We start from the raw sequence: 23,716 nt of genomic DNA, 5'->3' as shown, positions 1-23,716 counted from the left end.
GTTTTAGTTGGCTAAGGTTACCATAACAAAGTACCGAAAACTGGGTTCTTAAACAACAGAAACTTATTTCCTTGCAGACATAGAGACTAGAAGTTGAAGATCAAAGTATCAGCAGGGTGGGTTTTTTCTGAGGCCTCTCTCCTTGGTTTGTACATGGCCATCTTCTCCCTGTGTCTTCACATGAGCTTTCTTCTGGGCCTGTGTATGTCCTGATCTGCTCTTCTTATGACGACAACACTTATTTTGGATCAGGGCCCACCCTAATGAATTTATTTAAACTTGATTATCTCTTTAAAAACTTTATTCCCAAATACAGTCACATTCTGCAGTAGAGAAGGTTAGGGCTTCAACATATGAATTTGGGGGGAACACAGTTCAACCCATAAAAGTCCTGAAACCATGAAGTCTGTGTATTACCAGTAAGAGGAAATATCAAGTCAGCTAGACATTTCCACTCTGGTATAAATTAGTTTTCCCCCAACTAATTTCCTACAGGAAGATTTGGATGGTGAAACTTATCGAGAAACTTGGGGGCTCTGGGTCCTTTAGGGAATGAAGAAAAGTCATCAAAAGTGGGAACAAGGAAGGAAACTAGAAGGACAGAATCTCCTAATTTGCTGTTTTGGGTAGGACCAAACTTCTGGAAGTAAATTAAACACAGCATCATTTTCTAATTTTGCTTCTATATTTCATCTTTCTAGCTTCTCATTTTTGTTCTGAAAGCATCATTGCTCTCCAATCAAGCTGGCAGGCTCCTCATCTCTTGGAAAAGGTCCTGAACAAATCCCATTGCCACTTTTGAAATAGGACCAAAAAAATAAAAGAAAGTAATAATCTGCTAGATTCTCTATCATTTAAAAATATTACTAAAAATTATAGACATCTGCTAATATAGATTGGAATCCAGAAATTACTAGTGGGTATCTGGAAAGTTTAATAAGAATTCACAGGAAGCCAATCAACTTCAGGGATGGTTTTTCCTGGTGAACTCCCGATTTCTATCATAGCTATTTCATCTAAAGGAGTATATCAGAAAGTAAACCACAGCACTGCTCACATCCTGCCTTCCAAGAGTTCTTATTTCTATAACCTCTTGGGAGCCAAAGCTGATGAAGAAAGCAGGGCCTTCCTTCTGCCCTCATCTATCAAGAGTCAGATTCTCCCATTACTTTTTCTCTTCCTATGCCAGTGAGTGTGTCCATGGGGCATACTGCAGAATTTGCCACTTGTCTAGAGGCGAAATTAACTACCAAGTTACTTTTGGACACTCAGCTCATTATGAATAATCCTGCTTGACAGCCTGTTAAGTGCCTTCTGAGTCAGGAAGGGCTAATAAGTTTTAGTTTGTACACCAACTCCAAATGACTGATGGGTAATGACTGTCTAGGTAAGGGCAGTGTTGAGAAGGTTGTGAGGCCATTTTTTAAAAAAGAAAAAAAAAATGCCATAATCAATTAGTGTGGTCTACCATGGGAGAGGGACTAGTGGCATAAATATAAATGATCTTTCATCAGTAATAAATTCAAAGCTACAATTTATAGTGAGCTTACCCTGTGCCAGGCACTGGGCCAAGCCTGGTACATGCATTATTTTAGCGAATGTTCACAGCTCTCCAGGATAAGTGTTATATATCTCTATTGCAAGGAGAAAGAAACTTGCAAGGATAAAGAAACTTGGACACAGTGGGTTTAAATAGATAGCTCAAGGTTATCCATCTAGTAAGATTCAGAGCAGGGTAGTCATAATATAGATTCTAGGAAAAAATGCACTGAATATGTGGATTAGGATTTGAGATGAGGCTGCTGCAGGCAAAGCTACAGTGCTGGTATCACTGTGAGACTGCAGGGCATCACCAAGGACCCAGGAAGGGAACTTCCTTAGATGTGTCCTCAATACAGCCTTCCCAACTTGGAGCTGGCAGGCTTGTCTTCTCATTATTGAGTCCACAGATACTTACTGAGCATCTAGACTGTGCCAAGCATCCGGGAATGCAGTGAGCACAATAGTGTTCCCTGTCCTGGAGGAGCTTATGCTCAAGTTGAAAGAGGCAGACAACAAACACATTAACAAATAAGATCACTTCAGGCCTAATTAAATGCTGCAGAGTTGCTTAAAGAGGGTTACTGGATGGAACCATGTGGGAACAACTACTTTAGCCAGGGATGAAGATCTCTCTGAGAAAGGGATCTGAAAGGTGAGAAGAAGGCAGTGTGGGGAAAATATGGGACAGAAAGAAGGAGGAGTAAATGCAAACACCCTGACACATTAGGACCTTGTCATATTTGCAGGAAAAGGCTCGGTTATTGGCCATTCCCTCACTCTTAATTGAAGACTGAAAATCATGGCCATGCTTCTGTGATTGTCTGAATTTCAGTTCCCCTGCACAAACTTACTTGGTGGGGAAAATAGAATAAAGTGATCTTCCTTCTGTTTTTCTTCTCTTTCTTCTGCCCTCTAAATGTTTATGTCAATAAGTCAGTAAGGAGTTACACACATGACCAAACCTTCAGCATTTTGAAGAATTAATTTGCTTAGGGAAGAATATGAACTTACAGCATGTCTTGTAGAGAATGTCTATTGATAATATACATAATAGTCACACATCAAACAAACTAATATTAGGGAGAATCCTTTCATTAACTCAATCTAGGGAGTTTATCTTTGAACACTAAGAATATGTTAGAAAACTCAAGAAAAAGTAAAATCATTTTCACGAGTTTTGATACAATCATCATGTATTTCCTGCAGAGTGGACTCTCCTTGTTCTAACCACATGATCCTTTGGGACAGCTGTTGTGGAGAGGACACCTCAGAATAAGGGGTATCGTGCCATGACACTGGTATTTTTTTTTTTTTTGTCTTGGAGTTTTTTCTGACATAGATTTGAGATTGATTTACATTAGTTTATGTAATATTTTAAATGAAAATAATGGGCACGCATTTCATGGTTATTACAATATAAATAGGACAACTATTAGCTAAAAGCCTGAATTAACCTTTGCAAAGTGGCCCAACAAAGCTTCCTCCTGAGACAAAACCTCTGGCATTTCTGTCTCACATATCTATACTTATTTAATAAACATTTATCAAGTGTACCCAGAAAGTGCCAAATTCTATGAGAGGTAAATAAAAAGTAGAGAAATCATTGTTTCTACCCTTGAGAAACTTGTATTTCATTGGGGCTAAATATTTGAAAGAGCTAAGGAACAAAGCTAGAGCAATTCAGTAAAAGAAATAGGTAATTAAGATTTGCACAGAGCATCATAGATCATCTTTATATGCCTTTCTTTGTTTTGCTTGCACAATGGTCTTTTGAGATAGTTATTGATATTATCCCCATTTCCCAGATGAAGAAACTGAAGCTTAGAGAGGTAAAATACACAAGACAACTAGTAAAGGTCAGGAGCAGGCACTGTAGTAGTTAAGACCAAGGGCTCTGGGGTCAGACAAACTGAATTAGCTTTACAAACTTGGGCAAATTTTTTACCCTCAGCCTCAGTTTCCCTATTTTAAAGGATAATAATGGTATTCACTTTCTCCACTGTTGTATTGAATGGGAAATCTATTGAAGATGCCTAGCACAGAGCTGGGACCACAGCATCCACTCAGTGAACGCAACCTTTGTTATGAGGAAGTGGCAGAGCCAAGATTGGATTCCAGCATCTCTGCTGTCCAAATACAAGACCCTGCATGTCATGTGGACCCTAGCACTCTCTGCTTAGGTTAAAAACGTGGCTAACCACTTATAAGCATGACCATGGGCAAGTTCCTTGATGGCTCTGTGTCTCTGTTTCCTCATTTGTGAAATGGAGATGATACAGTGGCTACCTCACAGGCTATGTAAAGATACAGTGCTTTACTACACATAGAGCACTTAGAACAGTGCTTGGCCACATTAAGCTCCCTAAAGAACTTTACCATCAAGGATCAAAGATGCAGGTGGGGTGTGTTTAGGAAGGCTTCTTCCAGGCAGAGCTTGTCACTTATATCTTGATGGAACAAATGCCAACAGGAATTGAATCGGCACACCCTGCTGATTGATCATCACCCTCACACAGTTGGAGGAGGCATCATGGCTAGATTTGAAAACCTACCTTCACCGCCTCTCTTGCACCTGTCAAAACTGCAGGGGCTGCTCAGCAACACATGAGAAATCCAATTTGCAATAAAATCATTTTTTTCCAAATACATCTGTCTACAGTTGAAGGTGGCAATACACATTTGAGAATTTGCAATCCCGCATAGAGGATATGAACTTGTCAACTTGTTCTGTCAACAGGCTTGATGTCTGAGCATTGTTGTCATCACAGAACTGCTTGCTATCTGCCAAGCTTGATTGTTTCCCTCTCAAGTGGGAATTGGAAGGTTCTCTAACAGAAGAAAGCTTTACAAGCCCCGGATATAATGCAAAGCCACAGCCCTTGACTTTGTAAAGTGGAAGGTTTAGTCTCTGTGTGCTCTTAGCTGCGTTTTGCTCCACGGCCCTGAGAACCTTCCCCTTCACCCTCTTACCTTCCCCTTCACTTTTTATTCCCTTTCTCCCCTTCTATGAACCAGTGTTTCTAATGGGGGCAGGAATAGGTCAGCTATGTTTGCCACTCTGGAAACATTCCTTAAATTAAGTTACCATTTAGAGTTTGTTTATCAGGTGCTTACTACATGCATGACCTTGTTTAGTCCTCAAACAAGCCCCTGGAGGATTTGAACATAGGATTACTTGATGAGAGAGCCAGGACTTTAAAGCATGATGTTTCCTCTGAGTATGCGCAAAGATTTGTCTTTCTTGCCTGTGAGTCAAGGGAATTTTGGTTTTTGCCATAGGGGACTGTATTTTAATTGTGTTACTTACATTTTTGACAGTTAAAAAGGGTAAAACATAAGAAAGTTGTTGATTAAATTTAAAAGATGAGGAAATAATCCTAGCTCCAGAAATTAAATCAGTTGAATCTTGGTGAATTTATAAGTGTCATTCCAATAGGTTTCATTAAAAATCCAACGGGGAAAAAAGAAGTGAGCAGATCACTGACTTTGGAGTCAGATTCCATGTGGGACCAAATTCTGATTCCATATATGGCCTTGGGCAAGTAATTTACTATCCTTAAGAGAGGGCAAGCCTGGTGGCTCACGCCTTTAATCCCAGCACTTTGGGAAGCCGAGGCAAGAGGACGGCTTGAGCCCAGGAGTTCAGGCCAGCCTGGACAACATAATGAGACCCTATCTCTTTAGAAAACACACACACAAAAAACTCTCTCTCTCTCTCAAAGCCCCTTGATTTTCTTGACTATAAAACAGGAATGATAATACCTCAATTACAGAGTGGGCAGCTAACATATATGAAGCACTTGGTTCACGGTTAGTATTAAGTTAGTCTATATTTCCCTCTCTTTAAGTTGTACTTCTCTTTAGCAGAAATAGAAGGAGGAATTTCTCAGCAACTTGAAGAACCACAACATAAATGCAGTTTTATTATAAAAGAAACAACAGTCTTGCCATGTTCTCCCCGGACAAGTTAAAAAAAAAAAACTACTAAAAAAATTGAGACAAAGGAGACTAGGAAGGCAAAAATATATATATTTAATAGTGACATTCTTCCATTCCAGGACCCCTGTGAATACCAAAACCTGAAGATGCCCAAGTCCCTTATATAAAATGGCATAGTATTTGCATGTAACCTATCACACACCTTCCTGTATACTTTAAATAATACCTAGATTACTTATAATACCTAATACAATGCGTACACATCACCTCACTTGCCTGGATTCAATGTAGTATTCAGTGCATGGTAAATTCAAGTTTAGTTTTTTCAAACTTTGTGTAATTTTTTTTCCCCAAATACTTATGCTCTGTGGTTGGTTGAATTTATGGATGCAGAGCCCATGGATACAAAGGGTTGACTGTATATATACATATATATATGTATCCCTTTGAAGAATAAAGGATTCAAATATTACATGTTTTATGAGATGACTGAATTTAGTGGTTGGAATTTTTGGGTCCAATCTCCCATGGATAATGAGGAATCATTTTTCGGGTGTTTTTAAGTCAAGTTACATTATTTTCAATAGTGTGTGAATCAAGAGGATAGTGATTATGAGCAAAATAAAGAGAAAAACCTTTGGAGAGGATTTCCTAAGGTCACCAGTTTTGGCTTTTTTTTCTTCCATCCTGTCCTAGTTTCGTCAGTGACTCTGGACCTCAGTTGACACAGAACTGGTTTCAAGTACAGGAAAAAGATGTGAACCCACCATCAATTATCAGTGGTAAGAGAATTTAAAAAAAAAAAAAAATCAGGAGCTGTTCAGATCAAGATGAATATGCCTTTGTTTTCATCTTGAAAAAACTTCAGTCATTTTTACAATGCTATAAACACAAATTAATTTAACCCACTGTCCTCGCTTTTATGTTTTAAAAGCCTGTGGAAGAAAGATGTGATAAAAAGAAAGATGCAAACATTATTATTTTAAATCCCTAACTTTTACATCCATCAGCTTTTCTTTCTGCTTAGAGCCCTGTCTGGAAACCGACTTTTCCTTGTATTCTGTTTTTTTGTTTGTTTATTCATTTGTTTGTTTTGTTTTTTAAAAAATAGTCTTTAATTTCCCAAAACAAAGGGAGATTGATTAGGACTTTCATTCACATGCTTCAGGCACTCCTTTCTATGAAGATGGATTCCTTCTTCAATAAACCTTTCCAAACAAGTTCTTAAGTCAGTTTCTTTTTTTTTTTTGATAATGTAAAACAAATTGTACCATTAGTCATTTAACACAAGCAAAACATCTCCCTTTGTGAAAACCACCAAGCCATTTGGTTAATAAATCACGTTTACCTAATGGATGGAACTTGATAATTTCTCCATATGTTACTACTAAAACTGACAAGGCAGAAGTTGCCAAGAAGGGCTACACAGTACTCTAAAGAAAGAAAAATAGTTCTTGAGCTTTCATTAAATGTTTCTTTGTCTTAAAGTTTGGTTCTGTTTCCACCAGGAAATTAATTGCTATTTCACTTATACCTATGCCTGTAATTAAACAACGTTAAGAGAGTAGTTTTCAGAATAACTATTCTCAAAGCTAGTCTATGGAAAAAGCAACATTCTCAAGTAACTTTTTATGATATTTAGGATACCAACGAATAGTTTGTGAGTATGGCCTGTTTATTTCTAACAAAGCAACAAAAAATGCCTGAATCTGCACCATTTATTTGCTAAGATAAATAGTCCATGTGATTTTTGCCTGTCATTACAGCCTTTTTCAATTTTGGGGGGAAACATTGCCAAATAAGAAAAAAATCCATATATGGCCTTGGGCAAGTGAAATGAATAGAAGTTTTCAACTGCTTAGAGAAAGCTCCTTTGACATGCAGTATAATTGCCAGAGGAACTGAGTGCATCTAAACAGACCATACAAATTTATACTTCTACCAACAGTGTATGAGATCTGTTTTCCTTATATTTATATTAGATTTTTATCAAACTTTTTAAACTTTGCCAGTCTGATAGGTAAGAAGTAGTGTTGTGATTTTTATAAATATCTCTTCAGTTATAAGGGAAGTTAAACTATAATATTTTTGGCCAGGCATGGTGGATCATGCCTGTAATCCCAGCATTTTGGGAGGCTGAGGTGGGTGGATCGCTTGAGCTCAGGAGTTGGAGACCAGCCTGGGCAACATGGCAAAATCCCGTCTCTACAAAAAATACAAAAATTAGTCAGGAATGGTGGCATGTGCTTGTAGTCCCAGCTACTAGGGAGTCTGACGTGGGAGGATGGTTTGAGACCAGGGGGTGGACATTGCAGTTAGCTGAGATGGTGCCACTGCACTCCGGCCTGGGTGACAGGGCCAGACTCTGACTCAAAATAAATAAATAAATAAAATAAAAATAAACTATAGGCTGGGCATGGTGAATCACGCCTGTAATCCCAGCACTTTGGGAGGCGGAGGCAGGCGGATCACGAGGTCTAGAGATCGGGACCATCCTGGCTAACACGGTGAAACCTTGTCTCTATTAAAAAATACAAAAACTGAGCCAGGCATGGTGGGGGGTGCCTGTAGTCCCAGCTACTTGGGAGGCTGAGGCAGGAGAATGGTGTGAACCCGGGAGGTGGAGCTTGCAGTGAGCTTAGATCGCGCCACTGCACTCCAGCCTGGGCGACAGAGTGAGACTCCATCTCAAAAAACAAACAAACAAAAAACTATAATATTTTCACATATAGAGGACATCTGTTTCTTGTGAATTGTCAGCTTATCTCTTCACTCATCCTTTAAAAAGATTAAGCCTAACTTTTACAGTTATTTTGACTTTTATTTTATTTTTTAATCTATTTTTTATTTCAATAGGGTTTTGGGGAACAGGTGGTGTTTGGTTATAGGAATATAGTGGTGATTTCTGAGATTTTGGTGCACCCATCACCTAAGCAGTGTACACTGTACCCACTGTATAGTCTTTTATCCCTCACCTCCCTCCTTCCTTTTCATTCAAGTCCCCCAAATCCATTGTATCATTCTTATGGCTTTGTGTTCTCATAGCTTAGCTCCCAGTTACGAGTGAGAACACACAACGTTTGGGTTTCCATTCCTGAGTTACTTCACTTAGAATAATAGTCTCTAATTCCACCAGGATGCTGCAAATGCCATTATTTCATTCCTTTCTATGGTTGAGTAGTATTCCATGGTACATATAGACCACACTTTCTTTATCCACTAGTTGATTGATGGGCATTTGGGCTGGTTCCACACTTTTGCAATTGCAAATTGTGCTGCTATAAACATGCATGTGCAAGTATCTTTTTTGTATAATGACTTCTTTTCCTCTGGGTAGATACCTAGTAGTGGGATTCCTGGATCAAATGATAGGTCTACTTTTAGTACTTTAAGGAACCTCCACACTGTTTTTCATATTGGTTTACTAGTTTTACATTCCCATCAGCAGTGTAAAAGTGTTGCCTTTTCACGGCATCCACGCCAACATCTATTTTTTAAAAAATTTTTTATTATAGCCATTCTTGCAGGAGTGGGGTGGTATCACCTTGTGGTTTTAGTTTGCATTTCCCTGATCACTAGTGATGTTGAGCATTTTTCTATATGCTTGCTGGCCATTTGTATATCTTCTTTTGAGAATTGTCTATTCATGTCTGTAGCCCACTTTTTGATGAGGTATTTTTTTCTTGCTGAATTGTTTTGAGTTCTTTGTAGATTCTGGATATTAGTCCTTTATCAGATGTAGAGACTGTGAAGATTTTCTCCCACTCTGTGGGTTGTCTGTTAACTCTGTTGATTATTTATCTTGCTATGCAAAAGTTTTTAGTTTAATTATGTCCCATCTATCTTCGTTTTCATTGCAGTTGCTGTTGGGTTCTTGGTCATGAAATCCTTACCTAAGCCAATGTCTACAAGGGCTTTTCCAGTGTTATCTTCTAGAATTCTTATGGTTTCAGATCTTAGGTTTAAGTCTTTGATCCATTTTGAGTTGATTTTAAGGTGAGAGGTGAGGATCCAGTTTCATTCTCCTACATGTGGCTTACCAATTATCCCAGCACCATTTGTTGAAAAGGGTGTCCTCTCCCCACTTTATGTTTTTGTTTGCTGTAAGTATTTGGGTTTATTTCCGGGTTCTCTATTCTGTTCCATTCGTCTATGTGCCTATTTTTATACCAGTACCATGCTGTCTTGGTGACTATGGCCTTACAGTACGGTTTGGAGTCAGGTAATGTAATGCTTCCAGATTTGTTCTTTTTGCTTAGTCTTGATTTGGCTATGTGGCTCTTTCTTGGTTCCATATGAATTCTAGGATTGTTTTTTCTAGTTCTGTGAATACTGATGGTGGTATTTTAATGGGAATTGCATTGAATTTGTAGATTGCTTTTGGCAGTATGGTCATTTTCACAATACTGATTCTACCCATCCAGGAGCATGGGATGTGTTTCCTTTGGTTTGTGTCATCTATTATTTCCTTCAGGAGTGTTTTGTAGTTTTGCTTATAGAGGACTTTCACCCCCTTGGTTGGGTATAGTCCTAAGTATTTTATTTTATTATTTTTTGGCAGCTATTGTAAAAAGTGTTGAGTTATTGATTTGATTCTCAGCTTGGTCACTGTTGGTGTATAGCAGAGCTACTGATTTGTGTACATTAATTTTGTATCTTGAAACTTTGTTGAATTCATTTATCAGCTCTAGGAGCTTTCTGGACGAGTCTTTAGGGTTTTCTAGGTATACGATGATATCATTAGCAAACAGTGATAGTTTGACTTTCTCTTCACCAGTCTGGATACCCTTTATTTCTTTCTCTTGTCTGATTGCTGTGGCTAGGACTTACAGTACTATGTTGAATAGAAGTGGTGAAAGTGGGCATCCTTGTCTTGTTCCAGTTTTCAGGGGGAATGCTTTCAACTTTTCCCCCGTTCAGTATAATGTCGGCTGTGAGTTTGTCACAGATGGCTTTTATTACCTTAAGGTATGTCCCTTCTATGCCAATTTTGCTGAGGGTTTTAATCATAAAGAGATGCTGGATTTTGTTGAACGCTTTTTCTGCATCTATTGAGATAATCATGTAATTTTTGTTTTTAATTATGTTTATGTGGTGTATCACATTTATAGACTTGCAGATGTTAAGCCATCCCAGCATCCCTGGTATGAAACCCACTTGATCATGGTGGATTATCTTTTTGATATACTGTTGGATTTGGTTAGCCAGTATTTTGCTAAGGATTTTTGCATCGATGTTCATCAAGGATATTGGTTTGTAGTTTTCTTTTTTTGTTTTGTCCCTTCCTGGTTTTGGTATCAATGTGATACTGGCTTCATAGAATGATTTACGGAGGATTCCCTCTTTCTCTATCCTGTGGAATAGTATTAATAGGATTGGTACCAGTTCTTCTTTTAATTTCTGGTGGAATTCAGCTGTGAATCCATCTGGTCCTGGACTCTTTTTTGTTGGCAAGTTTTAAATTACCATTTCAATCTCACTGCTTGTTATTGGTCTGTTCAGAGTTTCTATATCTTCCTGGTATAATCTAGGAGGGTTGTATATTTCCAGGAATTTATCCATCTTCTCTAGGTTTTCTAGTTTATGTTTTGACTTTTAATTATTTTCATCATGACTTTTATTTACTTTTATGTTTTTCATATTTTATTAATATTTTTCCTCTTTACTTCCAACTAACTAATCTATTGGTTTTATACCATGTAAATTGCTTTATTTTATTCCTTTTAATTTTCTTATTTTATAATTATCCTCTTGGTTTTAATGTCTCCTCCACCTATCTTTGAGCTTTTACTATTTGAGCCTGGGCATAAAAGCACAGGCTGGAGGCTGCCTCTGTGCAGTGGCCCTGTTTTCACCTCTTTTTCCCCTTACTGAATCTCTTATCTGTTTATCGTCATCTTAGCTGCCTGAGAAAACTAAGTAACTTACTTGGCCTAGGAGAACTCCTGTTTTTGTTCGTATGGATGGTGCTCTTGTTATACTGAAATGGTGATAATCTTGATAATTTGCACTATCTGGAAACTATTTCCAAAGATTACTCATGGGAAGTAGAACCAGGTGACTGTGAATGAGAAAAGACATAGAGAATCTTTACTTTATACTTATACCTATCTGTACTGTTTGGAATGTTTCCATAGTCATGTAGTACTTTTATAAAATACACAAGTGAAAACTAGTAAGTTTTATGTTCTCCAACATTTATGGGCAATGGCTATGGGACAAATTGTATCAACAGCATGCCAAAGGTGAGATGGGAAGTTGTCACCCTGCTCTGGCATGGGTGAGGAAGCTGTTGATAAATAGTCCCAGGATAGCAACACAGAATGTCTGTATCCAGATGGTGGCCAGCAGTGGACAGACCCTAAGGTTACTCCCAATGACCCCTGCCTTCTAATATTCAAATCCCCTCCCTTTGAGAGTGAGTAGGATCTGCAACCTACTTCTTTTTTTAATTATTATTTTTTATTTTTTTGAGACAGGGTCTCACTGTGTTGCCCGGGCTGGAGTGCAGTGGTGCAATCTCGGCTCACTGCAAACTCCACCTCCCAGGTTCACGCCATTCTCCTTCCTCAGCCTCCCGAGTAGCTGGGACTACAGGCACTTGCCACCACGCCCGGGTAATTTTTTGTATTTTTAGTAGAGACAGGGTTTCCCTGTGTTAGCCAGGATGGTCTCGATCTCCTGACCTCGTGATCCGCCTGCCTCGGCCTCCCAAAGTGCTAAAATTACAGGCATGAGCCACCCCACCCAGCCGGATCTGCAACCTACTTTTAGTTGGGATATCACCCCTATGATTATGCTATAATACATTAGAGAAGACTCCATGCTACTAGCACTCACTGTTGCTTTCCTGCTGGCTCTGTAGAAGCAAGTGGCCATGATGTGACCTGGATATGAAGAGGGCTGTGTGCTGGGAGCTGCAGGCAGCCTCTAGGGGCTGAGGGTGGTCTCTAGCCAATACAGCGAGAAACCAAAGCCCTCAGAAATACAGATGCAAGAAAGTGAATTCTGCTAACAACCTGAGTGAGATTGGAAGCAAATTTTCCCTAACTGAGCCTCTAGATGAGAACATACCCAGATGACACTTTGATTGCAACCATTTGAGAGCAGAGGACCCAGCTAAATTGTTCCTGGAATCATGACCCATGGAAACTGTGACATGATAATGTGTGTATGTATGTGTTAGTGTGCGTGTTTAATTGCTTTATTGAGGTATAATTTGTATACTATATAATTCACCTATTTAAAATGTACAATTCAATGAATTTTAGTATATTCACTGAGTTTGTAAGCATTACCACAATCTTAGAACATTTCATCTCCTCCCAAAAAACCTCCACACACATTAGCAGTTATTCCCCAACCCCTCAGCCCTAGACAATTTCTAAACTACTGACTGTCTCTATAAATTTGCCTTTTCAAGGTATTTCATATGAATGAACTTGCATAATATATGGTCTTTTTTGATTGACTTCTTTCACTTAGTGTTGTTTTAAGCCACTAAATATGTGGTAATTTATTACATAGCATAGAAAACTAATACACATTCACAGCAGTTTAACTCTAATATTTATTTCTCAATTGCTCCTCTTCCCTTCTAATCAGGGTCAAAAGAATCTTCATCCATTGTGTCCCTTGTGAGAGCTGTTCATTTGTTAGAACTTTTATTCATCATTCAGGATTCACATAAAAGGTAAGATCCCACACAGGAGGGAAGCACTCTTCACTTCCATATCATGGATCTTTGTTCCTTTTGAGAAAGTGCTTCAAGGGTTTAGGTTGTGGCTGAGGATCCTGTAATGTTTGTTTGGTTTCCCCAAGGACAAGTAGAATGTTAACTATGATATTCAAATCTAAACCTTGACTTTTTGTCTGCTTGAACTATCAGTAACAGAGAGGTGTGTTACAGTCTCACTATGACTGTGAATTTCTTGATTCCTCCTTGTAAACTTCCCCTCCACTATCCATCTGCATCCCTTATCCCAGAACTACCCTGGCCTATGGTTTCAGGTCACTTCTGTGGTTTCCAGTGACCCATTTTCTGGCACTTGGAGATGTTTCCTGTTTTAAGTATGTATGAATTTGGCTTTGCATTTAAAATAATTTGTATTATATTTTAAAAATCTTTTCTAGGCATTGCAGTGGGAGGGTTTTTATATTTCTCAGTCTGCCATATTGCTGAAATTGGATCAACCAAAAGTTGATTTTTCTAAAGTCCTAAATGGGACATATTTCCTATCCCCAGGTGTCTTATAATTTTGTTTATTAACAATCATCTCAATGCCTCAAGGAGTCAGGTGTCACCCTGCAATCCCCTTCCTAACACAGCATCACTAGGCTCCCGCATTTGACCACAACTCACAAGATTCCAGACACCGCCTTGTGAAATGCCACCACTTCCTACCCTCAGATTCAAGTGCAGAGATGAACACATGCTTACACACATGCATGTCTTCCTGCCCTCTCCACAGAGTTTCTGAGGGGGTGCCAATAGGCCAGAAGCCAGGCAGTAAGCTCTGGCCACAATGAACCATGCTCAGTTCCCTGAAAGTGCGATGTTCCCATGGATATGCTTTGCACTTACTTTTCCCTTCTTGTGCTATTTTCCTTATTCCCACCTGGCAAACTCCTGTTCATCACTCAAAATGCACCTCAATCCATTCCTTTTGCAAAGCTTTCCCTGCCCTTTTATTGCTTTGTACATCCTTCTACTACTGGATTCATTATGCTATATTTTTGCATTTAAATGTCTGTCCACCTCACCAGCCTATGAGCTCTTTTTATCTCTAATGCCTGGCATGTTGCCTGACTCATACCAGGTACTCAACTAATGTTTATTGACTTTAACTTATCAGGATTTCAGGGTGATATCAGGGAAATGTACTGACACTGACTCCCAGAATTGGGTTTATTGACAGTCTACCCCTGGACCTTGAAATTTGAGAAACTGACACAGGTTATACCTTCTCAAAGGCATTTAAAGGGGGAACTTGGGCCAGGAGTGGTGGCCCATGCCTGCAATCCAGCACTTTGGGAGGCCGAGGCAGGCAGATCACTTGAAGTTAGGAGTTTCAGACCAGCCTAGCCAACATAGTGAAACCCTGTCTCTACTACAAGCCTCTTCAGTGTAACCCTGACCCAGCCTTCCTTAGTGGGTGGGGCTTCCTTGCAGGATCTCCAATAACTCCAGCCAGAGGCTCAGGGACAGAATTCAGATCTCCCTGGGCCTGAGCCTCTAGGGGGAAGCGTGGCTGCATTCTCTGCAGACCAGCAGACTTAGCCACTCCTCCTGGTAGTTCTGAGAAATCTGGGCAGCCCAGATAAGTGGGTTTCCCCCCAATGAAACATACCCTTTCCACCAAGGGACAAAGTGCTTCATTAAACGGGTCCTGCTCCCATTTAATGCCACCCAACTGGGTGAGACCCTCCAACATGGGTTGTCAGACACCATATACAGGAGCAATCCTACTCGCATCAGGTTGGTGTCCTTCAAGGTCAGAGGTCACAGAAGAAGGATCTCCAGGCACAGAGCAAATCAGATTAATAGGGCCTGAAGTGAACCCCTAACACACTGCAGCAGCCCTACAGAAGAGGGACAGCACTATTGAAAGAAAAACAAGCAGAAAGCAACAGCAATAGCATCATCAACAATCACAAAAACAACAAAAAGTCCCCCACAAAAACCCCATCCAAGGGTCAGCAGCCTCAAAGACCAAAACTAGACAAACTCACAAAGATGAGAAACAATCAACAACCAAAAAAATGCCGAAAACTCAAAAGGCCAGAGTGTCTCTTTTCTAAATGATCGCAATGTCTCTCCATCAAGGTCACAGAACTGGATGGAGGATCAGATGAATGAATTGACAGAAGTAAGCTTGAGAAGATGAATAGTAAAAAACTATGATGAGCTAAAGAAGTATGTTCTAACCCAATGCAAAGAAGCTAAGAAGCTTGATAGAAGGTCAGAGGAATTGCTAACTAGAATAACCAGTTTAGAGAGGAACATAAATGACCTGATGGAGCTGAAAAACACAGCACAAGAACTTAATGAAGTACACACAAGTATCAACAGCTGAATTGACCAAGTGGAAGAAAGGATATCATAGTTTTAAGACCACCTTACTGAAATAAGACATGCAGACAAGAATAGAGAAGAAAGAATGAAAAGAAATGAGCAAAGCCTTTAAGAAATATGGGACTTCATAAAAAGACCGAACCTATGATTGACTGGAGTACCAGAGGAGGTGGGGAGAATGGAAACAAGCTGGAAAACACACTTCAGGATATTATCCAGGAGAACTTCTCCAACCTAGCAAGACAGGCCAACATGCAAATTCAGGAAATACAGAGAACACCATTAAGATATTCCATGAGAAGATCAACCCCAAGACACACAATCGTCAGATTCTCCAAGGTTGAAATGAAGGAAAAAATGTTAAGGGCAGCCAGAGAGAAAGACCAGGTCACCTACAAAGGGAAACCCATCAGACTAACAGTAGACCTAGCAGCAGAAACTCTATAAGCCAGAAGAGAGTGGGGGCTAATATTCAACATTCTTAAAATAATTTTCAACCCAGAATTTCATATCCAGCCAAACTAAGCTTCATAATCTAAGGAGAAATAAAATCCTTTACAGACAAGCAAATGCTGAGGGATTTCATTACCACCAGACTTGCCCTGCAAGAGCTCCTGAAAGAAGCACTAAATATGGAAAAGAAAAACTGGTACCAACCACTGCAAAAACGCAGCAAAATATAAAGACCAATGACACTACGAAGAAACTCCATCAACTAGTGTGCAAAATAACCAAATGGCATCATGATGACAGGATCAAATTCACACATAACAATACTAACCTTAAATACAAATGGACTAAATGCCCCAATTACAAGACACAGACTGGCAAACTGGATAAGGAGTCAAGACCCATCGATGTGCTGTATTCAGGAGACCTAACTTATGTGCAAAGACACACACAGCTCCAAATAAAAGGTTGGAGGAAAATTTACCAATCAAATGGAAAGCAAAAAAAAGCAGGGATAGCCAGGCGTGGTGGCTCACACCTGTAATCCCAGCACCTTGGAAGGCTGAGTGGGGCGGATCACCAGAGTTCAGGAGTTCCGCTCATGACCAGGCTGGTCAACATGGTGAAACCCCGTCTCTACTAAAAATACAAAAATTAGCTGGGCATAGTGGCAGGCCCCTGTAATCCCAGATACTAGGGAAGCTGAGGCAGGAGAATCACTTGAACCTGGAGGCAGAGGTTGCAGTGAGCTAAGTTCGTGCCCCTGCATTCCAGCCTGGGTGATAGAGCAAGATTCTACCTTAAAAAAAAAAAAATGCAGGGTTGCAATCCTTGGCTCTGACAAAACAGACTTTAAACCAACAAAGATCCAAAAAAAAAAAGGACAAAGAAGGGCATTACATAATGGTAAAAGGAACAATTCAAAAAGAAGAGCTAACTATTATAAATATATGCACCCAATACAGGGGCACTCAATAAAACAAGTTCTTAGAGACCTACAAAGAGACAGACTCCTACACAATGATAGTGGGAGCCTTTAACACCCCAGTCAGTGTTAGACAGATAAACGAGACAGAAAATTAACAAGGATATTCAGGACTTGAACTCAGCTCTGGATCAAGTGTACCTGGTAGACATCTACAGAACTCTCTACCCCAAATCAACAGAATATACATTCTTCTCAGTGCTCATGGCACTTACTCTAAAATCGACCATACAATTGGAAGTAAAATACTCCTCAAAAAATGCAAAATAACTGAAATCATAACAGCTCTCTCAGACCACAATGCAATCAAATTTGAACTCAAGATAAAGAAACTCACTCAAAAGCACACAATTTCATGGAAATTGAACAACTTCCTCCTGAATGACTCCTGTGTAAATAATGAAATTAAGGCAGAAATAAAGAAGTTCTTTGAAATGAATGAGAACAAAGAGACAACACAGCGGAATCCCTGAGACACCGCTAAAGCAGTGTTAAGAGGAAAATTTGTAGCACTAACTGCCTACATCAGAAAGCTAGAAAGATCTCACATTGACACTTTAACATCACAAGTAAAGGAGCTAGAGAGGCAAGAGCAAACTAATCCAAAAGCTAGCAGAAGACAAGAAATAGTGAACTAAGATCAGAGAAGAATTGAATGAGATAGAGACATGAACCCTCCAAAAATTATATGAATCTAGGAGCAGGTTTTTTAAAAAAATTAGCAAAACAGATAGACTGTTAGCTAGACTAATAAAGAAGAAGAGAGAGAAGAATCAAATAGACACAATAAAAGATGATAAAGAGGATATCACCACTGATTCCACAGAAATACAAACTACCATAAGAGAATACTATAAACACCTCTATGCAAATAAACTAGAAAATCTAGAAGAAATGGATAAATTCCTGGATGCATACACCCTACCACGACTAAATCAAGAGGAAGTTGAATTCCTGAATAGACCAATAACAAGCTCTGAATTTGAGGCAGTAATTAATAGCCTACTAACCAAAAAAAAAAAAAAAAAAAAAAGAAAAGCCCAGGACCAGACGGATTCACAGCTGAATTCCACCAGAAATACAAAGAGAAGCTGGTATCGCTCCTTCTGAACTATTCCAAACAATTGAAAAGGAGGGACTCCTCTCTAACTCAGTTTATGAAGCCAGCATCATCCTGATACCAAAACCAGGAAGAGACACAACAAAGAAAGAAAACATTAGGCCAATATCCCTGATGAACACAGACGCAAAAATTCTCAATAAAATACTGGCAAACAAAAATCCAGTAGCACATCAAAAAACTTATCCATCATGATCTAGTTGGCTTCATCCTTGGGATGCAAGGCTGTTTCAACATATGCAAATCAATAAGTGTAATCCATCACATAAATGGAACCAAAGACTAAACCACATGATAATCTAATAGATACAGAAAGGCCTTTGATAAAATTCAATATCCCTTCATGTTAAAAAACTCTCAATAAACTAGGTATTGATGGAACATATCTCAAAATAATAAGAACTATTTATGACAAACCCATAGCCACTATCATATTGAATGGGGAAAAGCTGGAAGCATTCCATTTGAAAACCAGTACAAGAGAAGGATGCTCTCTCTCACCACTCCTATTTGACATAGTATTAGAATTTCTGGCCAGGAAATCAGGTAAGAGAAAGAAAGAAAGGGTATTCAAATAGGAAGAGAGGAAGTCAAATTGTCTCTGTTTGCAGATGACATGATTTTATATTTAGAAAACTCCATCATCTCAGCCCCAACACTTCTTGAATTAATAAGCAGCTTCAGCAAAGTCTCAGGATACAAAGCCAATGTGCAAAAATCACAAGCATTCCTTTACACCAACAATAGACAAGCACACAGCTGAATCATTAATGAAGTCCCATTCACAAGTGCTACAAAGAGAATAAAATACCTAGGAATACAGCTAACAAAAGATGTGAAGGACCTCTTCAAGGAGAACTACAAACCACTGCTCAAGGAAATAAGAGAGGACACAAACAAATGGAAAAATATTCCATCCTCATGGATAGGAAGAATCAATATTGTGAAAACGGCCATACTGCCCGAAGTAATTTATATATTCAATGCTATTGCCATCAAACTACCACTGACATTCTTCACAGAATTAGAAAAAACAATTTTAAATTTCATATGGAATCAAAGAAGACCCCATATAGCCAAGACAATACTAAGCCAAAAGAGCAAAGCTGGAAGCATCACACTACCTGACTTTAAACTATAGTAGAAGGCTATGGTAACCAAAACAGCATGGTACTGGTACCAAAACAGACATGTAGACCAATGGAGCAGAACCGAGACCTCAGAAATAACACCACACATTGACAATCATCTGATGTTCGACAAACCTGATGAAAACAAGGAATGGGGAAAGGATCTCCTATTCAGTAAATGGTGCTGGAAAAACTGGCTAGCCATATGCAGAAAACTGAAACTGACCCCTTCCTTACACCTTATACAAAAATTAACTCAAGATGGATTAAAGACTTAAATGTAAATCCACAAACCATAAAGACCCTAGAAGAAAACCTAGGCAATACCATTCAGGACATAGGCATGGGCAATGACTTCATGACAAAAACACCAAAAGCAATTGCAACAAAAGCCAAAATTGACAACTGTGATGTAATTAAACTAAAGAGCTTCTCCACAGCAAAAGAAACTGTCATCAGAGTGAACAGGCAAACTACAGAATGAGAGAAAATTTTTGCAATTTATCCATCTGACAAAGGGCTAATATCCGGAATCTACAAGGAACTTAAACATATTTAAAGTAAAAAACACAACCCTATCAAAAAGTGGGCAAAAGATAAGAAGACACTCCTCAAAAGAAGACATTTACGCAGCCAACAAACATATGAAAAAAAACCTCAAAATAAAATAAAATAAAATACAAATAAATAAAAATTTTATTAAAAAAAGAAAAAAAAAACCCTCAACATCACTGATCATCAGAGAAATGCAAATCAAAACCACAATGAGATACCATTTCACACCAGTTAGAATGGCAATTATTAAAAAGTCAGGAAACAATAGATGCTGGCAAGGCTGTGAATAAATACGAACGCCTTTACACTGTTGGTGGGAATGTAAATTAGTTCAACCATTGTGGAAGACAGTATGGTGATTCCTCAAGGATCTAGAACCAGAAATACCATTTGACCCAGCAATCCCATTACTGGGTACATACCCAAAAGATGATAAATCATTCTACTATAAAAATGCATGCACAAGTATGTTTATTGCAGCACTATTTACAATAGCAAAGACATGGAACCAACCCAAATGCCCATCAATGATAGACTGGATAAAGAAAATGTGGTACATATATACCATGGAATACTATGCAGCCATAAAAAGGAATGAGATCATGTCCCTTGCAGGGACATGGATGAAGTTGGAAGCCATCATTGTCAGCAAACTAATGCAGGAACAGAAAACCAAACACCACATGTTCTCACCCATAAGAGGGAGTTGAACAATGAGAACATGGACACGGAACAACACACACCAGAGTCTGTTGGAGGGTGGGGGTTAAAGGGAGTGAACATAAAGGACGGGTCAGTAGGTGCAGCAAACCACCATGGTACACGTGTACCTATGTAACAAACCTGCATGTTCTGCACATGTATCCTGTTTTTTTTTTTTTAAGAAGAAATAAATTTTAAAAGAGGGGGTGCTGGAGGACTTTGTAGGAATGTAAAATATCATGCAGCCATGGTGGAGGAAAGTTTGACGGCTCCTCAAAAAGTTAAATAGAATTACCACATGACCCAATAATTCTATTCCTGGATATATACAGAATAGAATTGAAAGCAGGTACTCAAACAGATACTTGTACACCAATGTTCACAGCAGCATTATTCACATAGATTGAAACAATTCAAATGTCCTTCAATAGATGAATGAATAAAAAAAATGTGGTATATCCATATAATAGAATACTATTCAGCTTTAGAAAGGTCTAATATTTTTACACATACTACAACATGGATGAACCTTGAACAGGAGAATAGGACACACACACACACACACACACACACACACACACACACGGACATTTATTGGAGGAAGTGGCACATGTGATTATGGAGGTTAAATCCCATGATCTGCCATCTGCAAGCTGGAGACTGAATAAAGCCAGTGGTGTAATTCAACCTGAGTCCAAATGCCTGAGAACCAGGGAGCTGACCAGTGGAGCAATCCCGGGGCAGAAGAGGTTAGATGTCTCAGCTCAAGCAGTGAGGTAGGAATAAAAGGGTGAATTCTCCCTTCTTCGACTTTTTGCTCTATTCAGGCCCTCAATGGATTGGGTGATGCCCACTCACATTGAGGAAGGCAAACTACTCTGCTGAGTCCAACAATAGACTCAATTCAAATGCTAACCTCAGCCAGAAATACCTTTGCCACACATCCAGAAACAATGTTTAATCTGGGTAACCTGTGGCCTGCTCAAATTGACACATAAAATAAACCATCACAGGAATCAAGAGAAAAAGAAATGTCCTCTTGTTGCTTTTTCTAAAATAAATTCAGAGTCAAAGAAGGAACATTCCCTTGTGGCATCTGGATTAGCTTAGTATTTCCAAATAGTATAATAATAATTGAATCTGTTTTGTGATTAGATCAGCCACTCTGCATTTAGAGGCTGGTAAAGGTTACAGTACAACCAGAAATTTCAGCCAACTCATTTCTTGCACAAGCTGGAAAGAAAGGGCCTAAGCCTTCTTTGTTACAGTAACTTGAAGACCTGTGTCTGGGAACTGCCTCATGGACTTGCCTCTCCAGAATTTCACCAGATAATGCAAACTGATGGAGGGAGTCGGAAAACAGACTGAATCTGTCTTCATTCGGCATGTGTTAGACAGAGACAGCATATGGTTGCATTATAAACTCTTGAGACAGACTTGCTTCTGGAAACCTTTCATTGCCCTATTGCTGTTGCCATGGCAACTGCTAGGACTTTTGATTCTGTCTTGGTACTTCCTTCAGCACTTGACCACTGGGGTGTGACTTCTGTTGAGCACTCTAGGAAAGCTCAGCTATGACTGCAAAGACTGCATTGTAATTTATGAGTGTCATAGGGGAATTGTATCCTCTTTTTGCTGCTCAGGGCAAAGCTACTATTTTGGGTCTGAACCTTCTCTCTGTGGGTGCTGCTCAGAGGATCTGGGTTGTTCCCTTCAGGCTGGGTGATTATGTAACCTGGAGGTGTGATGGGAACTGCTCCTCTTCCACTGTGTGACTCTTACAGTGGAAAAATAATTACAGTCATGGCGGTGAGTAAGTAGGGGGCAAAGCAAAGAACTGAATGATGTGCAACTACTTGCTGCTCTGGTGTCATGTGACAGTCTTGTTTTCAGGGGGAGGCTCTCAAGCAGTGGTGTCTTACAATGCTTCAGGATAGAAGCAACCACCAACACTGAAGAATATCAGGCAACAATATAGAAAATTTTGCTTTCAATTTCCAATTGCATTAACCTAATTGCCTAGGTTAGTGGATTAAATAGACAAGCTAACAAATCTATTTAAAAACTTTGTTAGGCTTTGTTTTAATACGAGACATTTTTAGATCATTGAATTATGTGATTCTGACAATTTTTCATGCTGGAGAACTACTGTTCACCAGCTCTTCTTTATAAACAGAGATAATTTTGTAAGAAATTAGAAATAAATCCTTATATTTAAAATGACTCTTTTCCTCATATTTTAATTATTTACATAATGAAAATTCATAGAACTACATAAAAGGCACTGGGTCTGTGGCTGGTCAGATCTCAATGTAGTAAGAACAAATTAGTTTTCTGCATAATAAAGGCTTAGGAATTTGTAATTCATGGCCATTATCACTCTGCTGGCCTTCATATTTTTGCATTGCTTATCGCAGTATATTAACAAATATTCATTAAATCCCTGTGAGCAAAATCCAGTAAAAGATTGATATCATCACTATCTTACCCATTTTGTCAGAGGAGAGAAATGAAGATGAATTGAGTTTATTCTTTCCTTCCTAGAGGAATTTGGCTAGAATAATAATTCACTTGGCTAAAACTGGCTGGAAAACATGGGAGGGAGAAGAAAAAGAGGCTGGAAGGGAAGAATAAAGCATATATATTTTTAAATTTTAGTTATATTCCAATATGCTAGAGCTTTGAAGGCAAGGCTCTTGGCTTCATCTTGACTTTAGATCACGTTCTTCCTCTGGTGACTATGTAAATGAATTCATAATATTTAACACATCTCAACGCACGTGCCCCTTCTGTTTTCTTTGCACCACGTTGTAGATCTGCTTGTTTGTGTTCTCTCAGTCTCTCTGAGGCATTTGCCTTAAATGCCATAACACCAATGAGTCCTTTGATCAGAATGGAAGAGGAGGGGGCCCAGAGGCACAGACATCCTGGCTGCAGGGAATGCTCAGCAAGGACTTCCCAGAGTCCCTGTTCCCAGTCCAGAGGTCACTCCACCTACTCCATAATGGACCTTCCATCATGTGGTCCCTGGGAACCACAGCAATGCCCTTTAAAGCAGCTGCCATCATTTACCAATTCACCAAACCCTCTAAAGTCACCATGGTTCTCCCTGGTTGGCCTTCTTCTTTGAATTCAACTTTTTGTTGTTGCCGTTGTTCAGTAAGCCTTTATTAAAGATGTTTTTATTACAGTCTGTATTTGAGTAGAATATCTGTTTT

The 23,716-nt window shown here is 39.1% G+C and overlaps 1 protein-coding gene across 1 annotated transcript in view; it reads right to left on the bottom strand.

Annotated features, from left to right (window-relative positions):
* Positions 1-23,716, bottom strand: part of TRIM9 (tripartite motif containing 9) — a 266,203-nt gene that overhangs the window by 144,514 nt on the left and 97,973 nt on the right. The window lies entirely within an intron of this gene.

Source organism: Papio anubis, chromosome 7 (assembly GCF_008728515.1).
Source record: "Papio anubis isolate 15944 chromosome 7, Panubis1.0, whole genome shotgun sequence".
NCBI lineage: Eukaryota > Metazoa > Chordata > Mammalia > Primates > Cercopithecidae > Papio > Papio anubis.
The sequence above is the reverse complement of the archived record's forward strand: the minus strand, read 5'-3'. Positions and strand labels throughout refer to the sequence as shown.